Source organism: Cervus canadensis, chromosome 23 (genome assembly GCF_019320065.1).
Source record: "Cervus canadensis isolate Bull #8, Minnesota chromosome 23, ASM1932006v1, whole genome shotgun sequence".
NCBI lineage: Eukaryota > Metazoa > Chordata > Mammalia > Artiodactyla > Cervidae > Cervus > Cervus canadensis.
This window is the reverse complement of record NC_057408.1, coordinates 33,529,872-33,549,463: the sequence shown is the minus strand read 5'-3', so window position 1 is coordinate 33,549,463 and position 19,592 is coordinate 33,529,872. Positions and strand designations below refer to the sequence as shown.

General features: G+C 38.0%; 1 long non-coding RNA gene across 1 annotated transcript; it reads right to left on the bottom strand.

Moving 5' to 3' along the window:
• Window positions 1-4,664: 4,664 nt before the first annotated feature.
• LOC122425430 lies at window positions 4,665-15,887 on the bottom strand. The gene is made up of 3 exons (XR_006264848.1): window positions 15,694-15,887; window positions 15,014-15,132; window positions 4,665-4,896 (listed from the first exon to the last, which is right to left on the bottom strand). It is a non-coding gene; the product is annotated as an uncharacterized LOC122425430 (long non-coding RNA).
• Between the last annotated feature and the right edge of the window lie 3,705 nt (window positions 15,888-19,592).

The following is a 19,592-nucleotide window of genomic DNA, read 5'->3' as shown; positions in this document are numbered from 1 at the left end:
CTCTTCATATTCCCCTCCGATATTTATTCAAACCTAAATTACGCAAGGTGCCAGAGCCACAGAAACAGCACAGAGCTCACATTTTCACATGTTTAGATTCGAGTGTGGGAAGACAGACACTAAAATGACACATCCATCAAATCTCAAGTGATGGCATTTCTGATGTCAGGGCAGAAATCAAGCGTTTTTAGCTTGGGTAGAGATTCTTTTTTATGTGCTTGATGGTATTCCTCATATTGTCAAAGTTGAGTGAGGATGTGAAGGGATTATTGGGCCAAAGACTTTACCAAGATTGAGAGCAGAAGCTATCCCCATCATCTTCCTGCCCCTCAGACAGTTCTGCTGGTTATTCATTTATGGATGTGTTTTATGTCAAATTGAGCCCTGAGAGGAAGGCAAAAGCTTCAGCTTAAAGCATGTGTGTAGAATCACAATAGCAATGCTTCAAGTTTGTGAATTCCAGAATGATTGTATGTACAACTGGCCAGGTAAACGGTGAAGTTGATCTAGCCATGACCACTTGGAGATTTTTCTTCATGTCCTTCTCATGTTCCTGAAATCTGGTAGGAAACAGGAAGCTTGGCAAATCAGGACTTGGCAGATTTTTCCAGTCTGTTTACCAAAATCTTGTTCTGGGTCCTTTTGTGAAGCAGTCACGCAGGGGACCATGTGGCTACAAATGTGAAGGTAGGACCTGAGAGAGAGACATGTGGTCTGTGTTGACTTTACATGAACACTGAGCAACAGCTAACTGAAACCAAAAGAAAATATTTCTTTCTAAAACTGATATAAGTCTCTGGGGAAAATGGGATTCATTTAGGAGTCATCTCATTTAATACTCAGTTTTAAAATTAATAGACATTTTGAGGGAAGACTCCTCAGGTAGTTACTGTCTCCATCCCACAGAAAGTCTCTGTTTAGACACAGAAAGGCCACTGAGAGCTGGTCTGCAAGACAAGAGTCCAGAGCTGAACAAGGTCTGCTGGCAACACATTCCAGAAGAGATACCAGAAGGAAAGGCACATTGAGAAAAAGCAAAGGACACAACCCCTTCCTCTTTACGCATGGCAAATCAATTCAGTGTCTTTCATTACCACCTGAAAACCGAATGCACATGTGAACAATAAACTTTAATCTGGTTGACAACAGTTTTTTAAAAAATGCATTGAAAGCAACTTTCAGCAGCTTGACATACTTTATGACACTTATTAAAAAGACACACTTGTAAGTCAATTAACCTGGCCAATGGTATCTTTTAACTTGTTTTCTAAGAGGAAAGGCAACAGCAAAAGGGCAAAGTTTCCATCTAGAATGCTCTAAGTTGATTTCTTTTCCCTTACAATAAAGGCCACCGACCTGAGTTCCAACTAATATTTGAGAGCCTGAATTCACTTGCTTGCAACAGCTGTAAAGTTCAAAAGAGGAGCTTATGGGTGTCCTTTCTTGAATTTTACATTTTATTCAAAGAAGAATTGAGACTTAACCTGTAAAGAAATCTATTTATGACAAAATAGGTACAATATGGGAGTTAAAATAGAAGCACAATGTATAATATTTAGTTAGCAAACATTTCCTTAGTTCATACTAGAAATGTTTGTATTGAGGGGAAAAAAAAAATCTATGTACTTAAAAAAAATTGTTTCTAAGGATATGATACACCCACCCCAGCCAAAGAACTCCCAACCACCAGTAAACAAGTACATTAGTAATTAAATAAATAAGACTTTTTTTGGTTCCTTGTATTTTTGTTTTGCTTTTCATTTCCTTAAATTTTGTAATGGATAAAATATTGCAAATTTACTATGTAGTCTTTACTCTCTGAAAATTGTATTATAAGTGTAATTGTCTTAGAAATCAATATATTATAATTATTTAAATTCCATAGATCTAGCACAACAAAAATAGTTGCTGCCCCAAAATGCTTGCTAAGAGTATTTTAGTTGCATATAGTTCTTTAATGCAAAGTCAAGTACAGTTGGCCTTCAGGGAGCACTGTAATTTTTTTTTTTTGTACACAGATGAGAATAAGTATGTTAGTGCTTTCTTTGCTAGCGAGCTTCCTGCTCTTGACTGTTGATATATTCCTGTTCTTCTGGCTAAGCCTTAAGGCCTTGGGATTGGAAAGGCTCAGGAAGGGAAAACAGCTTAATTGTATAGAGATTAAAAACAAGGGGAGTATTGACCTACTTTCTTAATAGTCCAGGCCTAAAAATGAATAAGAACAAATCTCAACAATTTAGAATTTTAAGAGAAATTGGGTCCCAACTCCTCATGGACCTATGAGATTGAGATTCACAAATATAGACGTTGAAATGGACACTTCCTGGTTGTAAGGTCATTGTACTCCCTACTACGTTTAGATTTATTTGAATTGAGACTATGAAATAACTTAGCTGCATTCATATTTTTTTCACATAAACTTTGCAAGCTATAATTGAATTCCTACTAAGGTAAGATTTTGTGACAAAGTCAGTTGCCTGCAGGGATGCAGCGTTATGCACAGTTAACCCTGAGGGGAGGACGACACAAAACGCCTTAAATGCCTTCATCCTGTAGCCTAATTTTTGTATTCAAGTCAGTCACTAAATGATATCTCTCCTTTTACCCCACCTCCCAATCAGTAAAATAAACGATCTATTGCTAGAGCCAAGCAAGCTTTCAGTTACAAACTATTTTCAATATTTAGTGAATAACAATACATTCTTGTAAACCTCAAATAATTGTGAAAGAAGAAAACAGTTTTTGTAATTGTTTCTTTAAATGCATATTTTAATAAGTTACTAGGATTATCCCTACTTGTACATTTTCTGCAGAAGTTATAAGGAAAAAGTTTGACAAATCCAAATAGACACTTCAGACTGGCAATGTTTAAAAACAAGTTCAAGAACAAATGACATATTTGGAGAAAATGTATGCAATTGTTTTAATAGCAAATGATGAATATCCATAATACACAAAGAGCTCACACAAATAAGTTACAGAAAGAAAAGCTCAAGGTATAAAAACAAATAATATGAAGTTGGTATTTCAAAGAAAAAATAAATACAAATGTGCATTGAATATATGGCTACTGCTATTTAGTTCCTAAGTCATACCCAATTCTTTGCAAGCCCGTGGGCTATAGCCCATCAGGCTTGTCTGTCTATGGGATTTCCCAGGCAAGAATACTGGAGTGGGTTGCCATTTCCTCCTCCAGGGGATCTTCCCAACCCAGAGATTGAAGCCACATCTCCTGTGTCTCCTGCTTGGCAGGCAAATTACCACTGAGCCACCTGGGAAGCTGATAAATATATTAAGATACTCACAAAACATAGTAACCCTTTAAATCTATTAGACTGCCAAAAATTAAAAGAAGAAGAATATTGAACTTTTTTTTTTCATTTATTTTTATTAGTTGGAGGCTAATTACTTTACAATATTGTAGTGGTTTTTGTCATACATTGACATGAATCAGCCATGGATGAAAGAAGAAGAATATTGAACTTTATGAAGCACATATCTTCTACATTATTGGCAGGACAGTAAATTATCAAGACTTGTTTTGAAAATCATTGATAGCCTATGCTTGCTCAGTCGCTTCAGTCATGTCTGACTCTGTGATCCCATGGACTGTAGCCCACCGGGCTCCTCTGTGCATGGAATGCTCTAGGCAAGAATACTGGAGTGAGTTGCCATTTCCTTCTCCAGGGGATCTTCCCAACCCATTAATCGAACCCACATCTTTTACATCTCCTGCATTGGCAGGAGAGTCTTTACCACTAGTGCCACCTGGGAAGCCTGTCTATGAAAATCTTAAATTTACGTGTGAAAATTGGTCACATTATGCTACTTTCAGATATCTACCTTATGCAAATATCTACACAAATAAGCAAGAGTGATCGAGTCTTCATTCTTTTAAAAAGCACAATTGGAGACCCTCTATGCGTCCCTCAACAATAAAAAGGAAAACTGAGTTATAGAATATCCAGTAGGTGTCAGGTCTGGAGTCATTTACCAAAAGGACAGTTCTGTGTGTGATAGTGAAAGACTGTCCTTACATTCCAACAATTCTGAAAATTGAAAGACAAATTTTAAGCACTGTGAATAATATGAACTATTCTCTTTAGAAAAACATGAGTGAATAAATGTTCCTGAAAAACCATAGACGATACCCCTAAGACTTGTCAGGGCTTCCCTGGTAGCTCAGTGGTAAAGAATCCCCTTACAAAGAAGGAGATACCAGAAACATGGGCTTGATCCCTGGATTGGGAAGATCCCTTAGAGGAGGGTATGGCAACCCACTCCATTATTCTTGCCTGAGAATTCCATGGATAGAAGAGCCTGGAGGGCTACAGTCCCTGGGGTCACAAAGAGTGAGAGATGACTGAATCAACTGCGCACAATACTTGTCACTTCAAATAAAGTGTCAGTGGGGGTTTCTGCGTTTCTCTATTGTTTAACTGCATTAGTGACCCCAGGGCTTCCTGGTGGCTCAGCGGTAAAGAATCTGCCTACAATGCAGGAGACACGGTTCAATCCCTGGGTCAGGAAGATTCCCTGGAGAAGGAAATTGCAATCCACTCCAGTATTCTTGTCTGAGAAATACCATGGACAGAGGAGGCTGATGGGCCACAAAAGAGTTGGACACAACTTAGTGACTGAACAAATATTGAACCTATCCTGTATTTATAATTAAAAACTACTATGAAGCTTTTCTTTATTCAAGGATGCACAAACTACTGTGGAAAGTATCTAGTAACTAACTCCTGTTCTTGAATCCAAATGCCTCCTTCTAGAGCTGCTTCTGTTACTGTAGCAGTCCAAATATCCATCTCATCAAGCTCTTCAGTGCTCAAATGTTATCCATTCTGCAGCTGGAAGAGCTCTCATTATTTTTGCATGTAGAAAATATGACACCTGAAGATGAAAAGAAAAAAAAAATCTCATTCAGCTTTTGCAGCATTATAGGTTTTGGAACATCGTTATCAATAACTGTAATATAAACTAAGCAGATGTTTCTACAACTCTACAAACTTTCTTATCATTTTCCAGCAGACATTCTGCAGGTCATGCTTTTTAGATTCAAAATATGAATTGATAAAGGACTCTGGCCAAAGGAACTCAATGAAGTGCTATGTCCTACAGTCTTTAAATATGGGTGGACAAATATGCAGACAAAAGAAATAAAAACTGCTATAAACACCTCACAAAGTTGCAACAGAAAAATTGGCTCAGGAGAGTTTAAGCATTACATAATTTTTAAATTAATTTTTATTTGAGCACAGTTTCTTAACAATGTTGCTAGTTTCTTCTATACAGCAAAGTGAATCATTTATACATAATGCTTTAATACAATTTTATTCAAATCTCTGATGTATTTTTGCAAAACGTGTTTTGTTGACTAGTGATTGCGATAAGTCATTTGTTTTTTGACTAGCTCAGTGAAAGAAGCATGACAGAACTCTTCTAGACCGTAATAGATAAATATCTGTGTGCTATTCCCCCAAAAAATGTTTACATATATTTCCTCATGATACCGTTAGATGCTTTTTCAAAGAATTGAAGAAAAGTTAAAAAGAAAAGTACCCTGTATTGAAGTTGATGTTTTAAAGAAGAAGACAGAAAAAAATATATATAGCACAGGATAGTAAGGTTGAAACTACAGAATTATTGGCTGGGATAGAGTGATATCTTTTGAGCATTTATTTTTTTTTAAATCTACAGAATCGATTGCTAACAGAAGTATGAAGAAATGAAAAGTGTCTAGAGTTGTAGATAACATTATACATACCCTCCAGAAATCCCTGAATAATAAGAAGCCCCAAAAAAAAAAAAAAAAAAGAAGAAGCCAAGGTCTGAATCAGACAATGTATATAAACTCTTTTTCCCTCCTCAGAGTGTTTACTTACAACTACAGAAGAAAATAAATTGGAAATCTTTACTTTCAAATGGAAAGAATTTTGTTGTCAGTCAGTTCATGCTGCTGTACATATCTAGATCAGAAGGCAAAAAATCTGCGAGCTGGGAGCACTATTACAGTATTTGACTAAACTGAAAAATAAAGTGCTCAATTAGAATTTGATGTAAGGACAGGTTGTAGAAATGCTGCAGCCTACAGATTATTATTAGTACTCCGTCCAGTCTGTCACTGTTTTAAGCATCCCTGGGCAACTTCAATGAGAAGGCATCTTTACAGACATACTTTGTTTTTCTTGTCACAAAGATGGTTCCTCTAAATTCTATGGCATGTAAGTTTTTGGCTATTTTGAAATATATACAACTCATGCACAAACACATTCTTAAAAATAATTGCAATATATTGGGGTTTCCATGATAGCTCAGTTGGTAAAAAATCTGCCTGCCATGCAGGAGACCCTGGTTTGATTCCTGGGTCAGGAAGATCCACTAGAGAAGAGATAGGCTACCCACTCCAGCATTCTTGTGCTTCCCTTGTGGCTCAGCTGGTCTCAATGTGAGAGACCTGGGTTCAACCCCTGGGTTGGGAAGATCCCCTGGAGAAGGGAAAGGCTACCCACTCCAGTATTCTGGCCTGGAGTATTCTGGCCTAAAGTCCATGGGGTCACAAAGAGTTGCATACAACTGTGCAACTTTCACTTTCATACTTCAATTTTTTCCTAAATAAGGATTTTCTACATCTCCTTGGTGGTATGAAATAGCAGACATTTCATTAAGTTATTCCATAATGCCCCTATAATGTGGGGTTTTTTTTGTTTGTTTGTTTTTACTATACTGATGAGAGTTGAATTGGGAGTGCTTTCCTGATTCTGAAGCTTTTGTCCCCCCATGCCTGGAGGCTGTCACTGGCCACTCTGATGCTGAAGGGCCATGTCTTCCTGCCAAAGATGCTGAAACAGCATATTTTGTGAGATCGTCTAATGAGCCAGAGCCAACTGTGGGCTGTGAAGCACTTTGAAAGGGTTGGGGGTGATTCACTAAGACAGTCTCAATGAGTAGCCCTGGAAAATGGGTAAATAAATGAATTTGCACACATATTTAGATACTTTTCTGTGATGCTCAACATGACCAACTTGCTAGATGCTCATAAACCTGCAGTGATCTGAACCTCTGAACTTTAGGAACAGGAAAATTGCAGTCAACTACATTTATTGCTGGAAAAAATAAGTGATGATGTCATTTGAAAGCAGAGCCCCTAAAGAAGAATGGTTACATCAGGACTGGAGCAGGTGTGAAGAAAAATGACAGGCCTGATTTTTAACTTCTCCTAAGCTTAGAAAACCTTTCTTCCCTTAGAAAGAAGAAACAGCTCGCCAGGTGGGTTTGCTAAGCTCTAGTTTAAGGGGGAATAACCACAAACAAACAGCACTGAACATTTCTGACAAATGGATGGCTTTGGCACCTGAGGTGCATAAGAAGGGAAGGGAAGGATAAAAATGGACACAAAGGTAGAAAGGGACCCAGAATGAATAATGAAGAATGAAAGCAATCTGAAAAGAACACCTGCTAGACTGACAACAGAAGAGGAACAGGAGAGCAAAGTAAGATAAATGCTCATCTTGGAGATATGCAAGATGGAAGGAAGGGGAGAAAAGGCAGGTATGAGCCAGTGATATAAATGAATTACACAGGAGCAGTCTTGTTTCAACACACACTTGAATCAGTGCTATGCAAAGATCTATGATAACCGCCCCACCATTTTGCCGATGCTCAAAATAAGCCAGAGTAATCAGGAGGAGTGATGGTAAGGCCTAGGAGTTGGATCCATCTGTCTTTCCCTTTGCTGGCGCTGTGGTTATTATTATTACAGTAAACCTGTCACTATTGAACGTCCACAGGCGTAAGTCAGTCTGTATAGTTGAGTTTCCTGATAAATGAAGCTTTGCCAATTTAAGGACTGAGAATTTATGTTAATTCTTTAGACTGAATCTTTTGTTTTAATAGATTACAATCTACTTCATTGTTATTAATGTTAGTCACTTTTCCTTGGGCCCTGGCCAAATTAGACCGCAACGGCTAAAATGTAGCTTTGTGTTAGATGTCTATTTACTAAATCACTGCAGCTTTTTTGCCTCTCTATTTTAGTTTTCATTCAAAGCTAACTCCAGATTCATCTGTCCTAAACTTTATTTTTCTAATAAATCCACTTAGGTTTCTTTGTAGGTTTAATTTTACAAGCTTTTATCAGCCCTTAGTTATACAATATACTGTTGTTGTTTTTGCTAAACCTTACCTCTCTTAGTAGATCATTACATGTTTGAGGAGAGGTATTAATTTATAGGATTTCATGAAAGAAAGGGGAATTCAGCAATCATATTATAGAAACAGAGTGTTTTACAAATGAGGAGAATGGGGTCACTGAGGTATTTTCTTTGCTGAGTGCCACAGAGCTAGCTAGGGACAGATAGGAAACTAGTACACAGGCACCCCAAAATCTTTCCTAGTGGCTTCTTTCTAAAGCAAAATATTAGTTCATATTCTGAACCTTTTCTGCTTTACTTTAGAAGGAAGGCAGTATGAAGTATAGAAGTGACCTTAAGGTATGGAGAGATGTTCAGAGTCTTCATTATCCCTGACGATAAGATGCATACTATAGTACATGATTCATAAGATCTGTAATGTATTTACCACAAGCTTAGTTTGAACTAATCAGTGTTCACTCTTAGATTCCTCTACAGGATTAGCAAGGGGCATAGTTGCTTTAAAAAAGAATGAGAATTTATTTTCATTTCATACCTGGCATCATCCTAGTAAAGACTCACTTTAGGAAAACAACCATAGGATCTTCAAAAGAGGTACAAGTGTCACTAGGAAGAGAAATGATCTGCAAATTAATTATTTTACTTCTGTCAGTCTGCTATTCTATTCCAGGTCCCACTGGCTTATGTTTGATTTATAAGGAGATGGGCAAACAGGGGGATAAAACACAAAAATTCTGTTTCAAGTCTTCTGAGGAGGGTCCTCATGTACCAGACAACATGAACAGATTTCCCCCTCAGTGTCCACTGCAATGGCTGAGGAACCAACTGCTTTGCAGATGTTTCACAATCAACCCTGGGTATCTATGTCCCCATTGCTGACATCGGTGGCATAATTGTCTCCCAGGGAGCATCATTGCCTTGATAGCAGTATTGGCAGCCTGGGAAGTAAATACCATCACTTTTCATTGTTCACTTATACTTCTGATATTACCTATGCATCTTTCATAGCCCAAGCATTTGAAAGATACTGCTGATAACTCTTCCTCATTATTTTGCTATTTTGGGGTAGTGGAGGAAAAAGCCAAATAAACAATTGAGAATGGTGCTGTGTAGATAATGGCAATGGAGGTACAGGGTGCTGTGGAAGAATACAGGAAGCACATCTCATGCCAGTTTGGGGGTATACAGTGGGAGTGGGACACTTTCTTGAATAACTCAGCTTAAGGTGAAACCTCAGGATGATAGCTGACATTCTACAGGGAAGGTTATTCTAGAATGAGGAAGAAACTGTACTTTGAACGAAAAGAGAACATAGCATCTGTAGGCAACATAAGAAAGTTTAGTTTGGCTAATAAGTGATCTGTCTGATAAGGATGTGATGATAAGGTTGGAAGGAAAGGAAGGGACAAAATATTGGGCCTCTATCCTCAGAAAAATAGGGCATCACTAAAAGGCTTTAAGAAAAAGTATGGCAGGATCATAGTTGCTTTTAAAAAAATTAGTGTTGATGTCATGTAGATAAAATACATTGGAAAACTATCTATTGGGTGCCATTTTAGTCATCAAATTGAGAGATGTCTATTTAGGAGGCTGTTGTCATGGTTGGAAACAGAAAATGCTGACTTGGGGCAGAATTGTGGTGAAGATAGTTTGGGGAAATAATTGTGACAGTAGGTAGATTTAAAGTCATAGTTGGTAAGATTGGCTGATTAGTTGGATGTAGGGTATGAGGGAAAGCTAGGAGTCAAAGAAGAGGCTGAAAATTGAAATCAACCTCTTAGGTAAGGTTATTGAGATGATAAGAGGTGGGATGATGGAATAACCAGATCAGGAGGGAAAGTAATGACGAGAGGCATCTTACAGGCCTGGTGGATGTAATGGCCTTAGTTATAATAGTCAGAAGTCTTGTTGTGAAGAGGTTGTCAGAGGTACAGGGGGAAACTGAGAAGACAGAAGTAGAGTGGGTTGATGGGCCATGGGTGAAGTTCTCGCCCAGAAGATGGGGCAGGTCAGCACATGTTGGTCACTCATCAGGAAACCTCAGAAGTAACTGGAGTGGATTTAAGGGAGGAGATTTGACGTTCTTCTAATAGTGCATTGAGGCAGAGCCATAGAAAACTTATTCTTGTTATCATGGCATTATTATAACCCTCTTCTAGAATGGCCCATGGAGCACAGTGATCCATAAGTCAATTTTCTGGCATAGGTGGTCAATAACAGTTAGCTTCTTCATTCCCACTCTTCACCTGACAACACAAAGTTCAAGCCTAAGAATTCAATAGGCAGTCAACAGAGCATTTTGATATAAAATTGATTGGTTGATTTAGAGACACAAATTAATCTGTATTTCTACAGCTTGAAAAAATGACAAGCTTTCTCAGTCCACTATTTTCTTTGGTTGTTTAGTATCAAAGTAGTTTGATAAAAGTACTTCTTTTAGTCCTTTTAGGAAATTGCACTTTGGGGACTGGTAAAAAATATAGTCTTGGTAAGATAAGCAAAACTGAATAGATCTTGATTTTTCATTTGGAGATTTCCATGTCAAACATGTCTCTGTTTGCAGATTGAATGACAAAGCCACTGAAACAGAAACCAACTCAGATTTGCTGCCATTGCATCTTTAGTAGCACAGAATGATTCAAAAGACCACTCAAAACAAATAAAACAAAAAGAGAGAAAAGTCCCTAAGCCATTTTTAAAGGTTTTAAGAAGGAAAAGAAATGTTAAGTGCATGTGAATACATACAAACATACATAGGCATACACATCTTTTCTAAAACACATACAAAAAACTTTAACAGAATCTCCAATTTCTATTGCTTTGGGAAAGTTCAATGAAAAGGAAGATCCATTTTTGTCTCCATCTTTAGCCAGATTCACCAAGAGAGGGAACTGACTCCAGGTATAGATTGTGAGGTGGTGTTCAGCACTGCTTTGTAAGTTTGGTTTTATTTTCTGAGTCTGGCAGATTCACTCCTGGGTCCTCCAGCAAATCCTGCCTTGTCACTTCAGGATATTTACATAGAGCAGTTAATAAACAATAGATGATAACCAACTATTCAATCCCTCCATCGCAGAAGTTAGGTGATAGTCTCCAATGTCCAGAAAATAATGACGATGGTTAATATTTTGACTACTTACTTGCTAAGCACAATTCTAGCTGCCTGACATATATTTTCTCATTTAATCCTCACAACGACATAAACAACCCATTCTTATTGTTGTTATTCATTCACTCAGTCATGTCTGACTCCTTGCGGCCTTATGGACTGCAGCATGCCAGGCCTCCCCGTCCTTCACCAACTCCCAGAACTTGCTCAAACTCATGTCCATTGAGTCAGTGATGCCATCCATCTACCTCATCCTCTGTCATCCCCTTCTCCTCCTGCCTTCAATCTTTCCCAGCATCAGGGTCTTTTCCAATGAATTGGTTCTTCACATTGGGTGGCAAGAGTATTGTAGCTTCAGCCTCAGCATTTGTCCCTCTAATGAATATTCAGGACTGATTTCCTTTTAGGACCGACTGGTTGGATCTCCTTGCAGTCCAAGTGATTCTCAGGAGTCTCCTCCAACACCACAGTTCAAAAGAACCAGTTCTTCGATGTTCACCCTTGTTTATGGCCCAACTCTCACATCCATACATGACTCTTGAAAAAATCATAGTTTTGACTGTATGGACCTTTGTTAGCAAAGTAGTGTCTCTGTTTTTTACTACGCTGTCTAGATTTATATAGCTTTTATTTTAAGGAGCAAGCATCTTTTAATTTCAAGTCTGTAGTCACTCTGTAGTGATTTTGGAGATTTTGGAGAAAATGAACTCTGTCACTGTTTCCACTGTTTGCCCATATGTTTGCCATGAAGTGATGGGACCAGATGCCATGATTTTAGATTTTTGAATGTTGAGTTTTAAGCCAGCTTTTTCACTCTCCTCTTTCACTTTCATCAAGAGGCTCTTTAGTTCTACTTCACTTTCTGCCATAAGGTGGTGTTATCTGCATATCTGAGGATATTGATATTTCTCCCGGCAATCTTGATTCCAGCTTGTGCTTCATCCAGCCTGGCATTTCACATGACATACTCTACATGTAAGTTAAATAAGCAGGGTGACAATATACAGACTTGACATACTCCTTTCCCGTTCTGAATCAGTCCATTGTTCCATGTCTGGTTCTAACTGTTGCTTCTTGACCTGCATACAGGTTTCTCAGGAGGCAGGTAAGGTGGTCTGGTAGTTGCATCTCTTTAAGACTCCTTCATTGTACAGATGAAAACCTAAGACATGGAGCATGTAAATCCCTTCCCAAAAGTCTCATAACAAGGATGGATTAGAATCAGGGTTAGTACCTAAGTTGTCAGTTTCTAGAACCAGAAAATTCTAATTCACTCTGCTAAAAGAACACCTAATTTGAGAAGCCAGTAATTGAACTCAGGTATCCTTGAAGTGTGGTTTCATAAAATCCCAATTATTTCTTTGCAGACTAATGATAAAGTTACTCACTATAAGACTCAATTTTCATTCAAACTCAGTCTCTCTGAGGCTTACCAGAACACAGAGGCATTGCTTCTGCCATCAAGAATTTATCATCAAGCTCTAGAACTCCAGAACTCAGTGGTTAAGGCTGAAAAAATCAGTGTCAGTATCACAGACTTTGGCATAATACACACTCAGTGACGTAATACATGCATACATACTTTGACTTCATGGATCTATTATCAGCAAGCTATGTTACACCATTTCTTTTTAGAATTAAGCCAAAATTCCTCACACAGTTAAATAGGATTTAGAAATTCTAACTACCAAATGTTGATACAAAAATTAAAAAAAAAAAAAGATGATGTATATAGAACCCTTTGCATAACATTTGGCTTTTGTAAACTGTAGCTAGTATTATCACCATTATTGTATTATTTGGGCTTCCCTGATAGCTCAGTTGGTAAAGAATCTGCCTGCAATGGCAGGAGACCCCTGTTCAATTCCAGCAGGAAGATCCACTGGAGAAGGGATAGGCTACATACTCCAGTATTCTTGGCCTACCCTTGTGGCTCAGCTGGTAAGGAATCTGTCTGCAATGTGGGAGATCCAGGTTCATTTCCTGGGTTGGGAAGATCCCCTGGAGAAGGGAAAGGCTGCCCACTCCTAGAGAATTCCATGGACTGCATAGTGCAAAGAGTAGGATACGACTGAGCAACTTTCACTTATCATATTATTTACACTTCTAAAAACATAAGCAACTACACAAGACATTCTATAATAAATTCCAAGCTAGTGACATGCATAGTACAAGTTCTAGGAAGTTGGGCAGTAACCTTTTGTCTTCCACAAAATTCCCCCCAAGGGAGAATTTTCAGAGGGATACAATCTTAAGAGGCAATTGCAAAGGTGGATGAAGGGAACACTCTCCATCTGTAATGATTTTTCCCACCTCTGAACTTATATTTATTTAATGCCCATAGTGTCTTTTTCTTTAAGACTTAGAGTCAAATTGTGCTTTATATCATTTTTATATGATTATTTAATCTCTTAATGCTGTTTAACTGCTCACCTATTTAGGAGTTGGCTACCAAATGATTGATTACTTCCCGAGGGGAGGGGCTGTATTATTTTTATATCTGTATGTTTTGCACTGTCTGGTACATGATGCTGCACATTGTAGGCACTAGAAAATGTATTTGTTACTTTTGATTCTATTTAATTAGTTTGCCTAGATTTGATTTTATAATAAGTCCTGGAGAATTTTCGTAGGCAGGTAATGCCTTCCATTCTTCTATAATTACATGATTCCATTACATTTTTCATACTGAAGACTTAGAGAAAGTGTTTAGCATTGAACTAGTTGCCCCTTAGAAAAGAAAGGCACTATTTAATACAGACAATATTACTAAAAGAAAAAAAAAAACTCAGAAAAATCTAACATTTTACTGTTTATCTAAAATAGTCTAAGATAATGTTAAGAATAATTTGGAGCCTTTTTTATAAACTTCTCACATAAAGTTGCTGGTAGAAATAAGTATCTTATGCTTTGTTCACGGTTTCACATTTGAAATCAACTATTCTGAGGGGAAAAGCATATCACTGTGTTCATGTATCAAATGGGAAAGCCTTGAGGCATCATCTACATGAAGAAGAAAAACAGAAAAATAACTTATCCAGCAGAATAACAGCAATGACTACTCATCTCAGTTGGTTAAGTCCAAATAAACTTAGTTTTATTTGATTATTTTTACTACTGGCGTTGTTTTGGCATTAGCAACCATTTTAAAAATGTTTCACTTTGTCGATATCTATAATAATTCTATTAAGGACAGTGAAGTGGAGGTGGGCAGAGAGTAGATGCAAGAGGCGTGGAACCTGGAGCTGCCCTCAGAGCTTGCAGTCAACCTGAGGAGGGGACTTTGGACAGAGCCGTGTATGCCCATGATTGACAAGGAGACAGCTCTGGTGTGGATTATGCTTGCGGTGATTGTTGGGAATATCTACAAACTGTTAAGACATTAAATGAGCTTCATTTAAATAGTTTGTCAACTTGTCTAACTAATTATCTTACTTGACTTGTCAAAAGAGACTGAAATCATATAGACCAGAAAGATTACTCCATCTCCTATGTGGTCTATGGTATGGTCTATGAACCCAGCTTTTACCATTTCTTTGCCATGAAAACCATCTACAACAAATTGAATAGAAGGAAAGTTTTAATTCTTTACCCAATTTATCCAAACTACTTAGCTTTTCAGAGTAATAATTTCTTAGTCTATTTCATTAATTCCAAAGGGTACTGAGCTGTTTCAGGATGAACCTGGGGGGCAGTTATGTTGCTTAGGGGAATTTTCTGTAAACAAGGAGCATAAAAATGACCAGACCTCACTGGTGATTGGTGACATTACAGACATCCACACGTTCATGCAATCCAAGGTGTTCAGTGTCAACAGCTCGAGTGTCTTTGCAATGCAGAGTCATATGGGGAAGAGTTTAGATAGCCCTGCTGTATGGAAAGTTTTCCAAGAATTAGATTTTTGAAAAAGAACAAACTATTCAGTGTAGAATACACACACAGACACATGAAAAAAGACACTTATTTGAAATGACTGTATGTATTTTTAAAGGAGCTGGCAAAAGACATCTACATCTTAATGAGCATTTACCCTATCCAACCCCAAGATACTAACTTGTTTTAGTCACTGAGTCAAGGACAATGGCGGCTTGCTTGAGGCTCCTTTGCTAGTTTGTGCTGGAGCTGAGATTTGTACCTAAATGATGGTACCTATCGTATGTTTCTCAGATTACTTACAATTAAAGTGAGGAGGCTAAAATGCAACCAAAATACAAATTGCAATAGCTCGTGGAACTGCTTATAGTCTTTCAAAAAGCAAGAGGAAGATATGTAATTTCATACTGAAGATCTTGAGAAACTGTGAGCTGAAGGCTTAGATTGTGAAACCCAAATCTCAAAGCAGGCCAGCACACCAGAAAATAGAATTATCTTTCCTTTTTCTTAACTTTCTGGGGGCACATTAGCAATTATAGAATTTATTATTCATACCATAAGTGATTTTCCATCAAGTGGTTTACTCATGGAAGAGACAAATGTGAATATACATCAGGATGAGAGAAGTTGATAGGAATTTGGACACTGGCATCAGCATTTGATCCTTTCTCCATTGAGATCATATAAAAATGAGTAAGCACATCCTGCTTTCCTCTTTCTCTGCATCCTGTCTTAGCAACATAAATACTAATTGGTTGCTATGGTGATCTCAAGCTTGTAACTAAAACTGAGGTATCTAGGTAACAGTGTCTGAAGGTGAGAATGATAAATGCTTCAACTCTGGGGTTTTGTAAGGAGATGGTGCTGGCATATAAAAACTGGCAAATGTAGCCTCAGCTCCAAAAGACTGGTAAATTTGTTAATTTTATCCTCATCATTTCTGACTACATCAATTCATCTACCTACAGAGGCTGGATTGCCTTCATATAAGTTAGTTTCTGAAGTTGACAACTTCCATAAACTTGCAGTCAATGAGAAATACCAGTTATGGGCAGAATTTAGCACTTAATACACTTTTTATTTTATTGCTGAAAAGGGTTCAGCAGCACTAAGATGATTTAAGCCATCAATGAGATGCAGTGGAAACAGCCTAGTAAAATCATAGTCAGTCTGTGCCTCCTCTCCATGACTCATAGGTTTATTAAGAAATCTCATTTTTTTAGGGCCCAAAGGATGAACAACAGCTCTCCAAGTCAAGACCTTTGTGCTTTAATCGCTGGTGGCCACCAATCAGCTGCATAACGTGTAACCAACCTTTCCAAGTCTCTGTTTCCTCATTTATGAAGGGATGATAACTGGGCCTCCCTCCCAGGACTGTTATGAGGATTAAGGATTGAATTATTCTAAAGTACTATTCTAATACAAGTGCTATATAAATGCTAAATACTAACCTATGCTTTTAATTTTATTCACTCTTCACATTTGAAAATTATAAAGAGATTTCTGTGGTTACAAGGGTTCAAAAGAGAGTGCTTTTCTGTAGAAAATAAATGTATATATGTGACCCCATGGACTTTACAGTCCATGGAATTCTCCAGGCCAGAATACTGGAGTGGGTAGCCTTTCCCTTCTCCAGAGGATCTTTCCAACCCAGGGATCAAACCTAGTTCTCCCATAGTGCAGGCAGATTCTTTGCAAGCTGAGCCACAAGGGGTGCACATATGTATTTATATGCACATATAAACAGGTATACTTATATATGTCTATTCATACATAGGATGTTATATCTGCTTTTTTATTTAGTTAGTTATGAAGATGTAGAGTGGGACTTTTATATTGGCTAGTGGCTTTAAAAGTACTGACAGAATTATCATGTAACAATTAGGAAATTGGAAAGGTTCTTATACCTTATTTAGAAATGGAACAAGGTCAATTAACCCTATCACACGTCCTGCCCTCTCCTCCTCAGCCTATGAGCAAAGAAGGACATGTGGATCGTCCGCCATGTAAGAAGGAGAGTGCAGTGATCCTTCTGTCTCTGTCTCAAGTCAAGACAAAAGGGAGGGCACGCATCTGCCCCACTGAAACTAATATGGTGCTCGAAGCACCAAAGGAAATCTCTTAAAACACCACAAAAACAAGGAGAGGATGCTTCTTTTTCTTTTTGCATTGTTGGACGTATGTGTATGCTGGGTCTTCTTTGACTATTTAAACAGGGAAAAATAAAATTGGAAAGGACAGAGTGGAGAGAAGGAGCCTCAGGGAACAACCTCTACTCCTACTATTTGGCTTGACAAGAGTATATGAGTTTTTCTTAGCCAAAGCATGTTTGGCCATCTTGCCAGTATGTGAGTCAATCAGCTGACTATTGGCCAAGGGAATTTGAACAGCAAAATGCTGGCAGGCAGACCCACAGGGCAAGGGAATAAGGAAGTGTAGTGGGATTACGTCACATGGGTTCATCTCTAACACGGAACTACATAGTGAAGAGTTCTGGCAGAATCTCCCAACGGTAGAAGAAAAAACAAACAAACAAAAACTTCAAATAAGAGTTTAGCCCCAGTAACTACACTCCAATAAAAAAATAACCATAATAATAATAATAAGCTTAGGCTTATTTTTTAAATCAAAACACATACTACAGAACACAAGAAACAAAATGTACATATAATCTAAAAACTAGCTGGGTTTATTAGGCAGCTGGGTTTGTTAGGTAAAGTAGGGGATGGTCAAAGCAATGTCACTATAGAATTGGAGTGAATTATAAAATGGAAACTTAAAAGACTGAACAGAGTCCTGTAAGAAAATAAATATCACAAATCAGTAAATCAGATATGTAATTTCTTTAAATTTCTAATACAATGAAATGAATATTTTGAACATGGTTCTAACCAATTATTTAGATTAAACCTTTCATATCTTAGTATTTAACTAGTTTGATAATCTTCAGGTGACTGATAAATAAAATGACCAGTGATCTGCCTATAAATAATTTAAGTGGTAATAATGTGACAGATGTTACATGAAGACCTTGTCATAGATTATGTTATTTAATGCTCACAAAAATTTTATGGGATGTACACTATTTTTCCTTTCATACCTGGAGAAACTGAGGTCCTGAAACCTTAAATGACTTATTGAAATTACAGCCAAGGTAAGGATAACAGGTTTAGTTGTTTTGCTGTCTAACTGAATAGACCTTTGTGAATTCCATTATCTGTGTGTGCCTAGTCCTTCAGTCGTTTCTGACTCTTTGTGACTCCTTGGACTGTAGCCTGCCAGGTTCCTCTGTCCATGGGGATTCTCCAGGCAAGAATATTGAAGTGGGTTGCCACACCCTCCTCCGGGAGATCTCTCCAACTCAGGGATCAAACCCAGCTATCCCACACTGCAGGGGGATTCTCTACCATCTGAGCCACCAGGGAATCACAAATCTTTTTCTAAGGCGGGGTCCATAGGCAACCCAGGGATCGAACCCGGGTCTCACCCTGCAGGTAGATTCTTTACCAGGTGAGCCATCAGGGAAGCCCTGGAGGAAGCCCGCCAAGAATACTGGAGTGGGTAGCCTATTCCTTCTCCAGTGTCGAAGAGCAGATCATTAAGATGGAGTTATTGTTTTGATTTCTCATAAGATTATATCTTTGGGTCTTAATCACAATGAATACCTTTTTTGTTGTTCAGTCACTGCGACTCTTTGAGATCCCATGAACTACAGAAGAAAGCCTTCCTCAGTGATCAGTGCAAAGAAATAGAGGAAAACAATAGAGTGGGAAAGACTAGAGATCTCTTAAAGAAAATTAGAGATACTAAGGGAACATTTCATGCAAAGATGGACACAATTAAGGACAGAAATTATATGGACCTGACAGAAGCAGAAGCTATTAAGAAGAGGTGGCAAGAATACACAGAAGAACTACACAAAAGAGATCTCAACGATCCAGATAAACACGATGGTATGATCACTCACCATGAGCCAGACATCCTCGAATGCTAAGTCAAGTGGGCCTTAGGAAGAATCACTACGAACAAAGCTAGTGGAGGTGATGGAATTCCAGTTGAGTTACTTCACATCCTAAAAGATGATGCTGTTAAAGTGCTGCACTCAATATGCCAGCAAATTTTGAAAACTCATCCATGGCCACAGGACTAGAAAAGGTCAGTTTTCATTCCAAACCCAAAAAAGACAATGCCAAAGAATGCTCACACTACTGCAAAATTGCACTCATCTCACATGCTAGCAAAGTAATGCTCAAAATTCCCCAAGCCAGGCTTCAACAGTACGTGAACCACGGACTTCCAGATGTTCAAGCTGGTTTTAGAAAAGGAAGAGGAATCAGAGATCAAATTGCCAACATCTGTTGGATCATAGATAAGGCAAGAGAGTTCCAGAAAAACATCTACTTCTGTTTTATTGACTATGGCAAAGCGTTTGACTATGTGGACCTCAACAAACT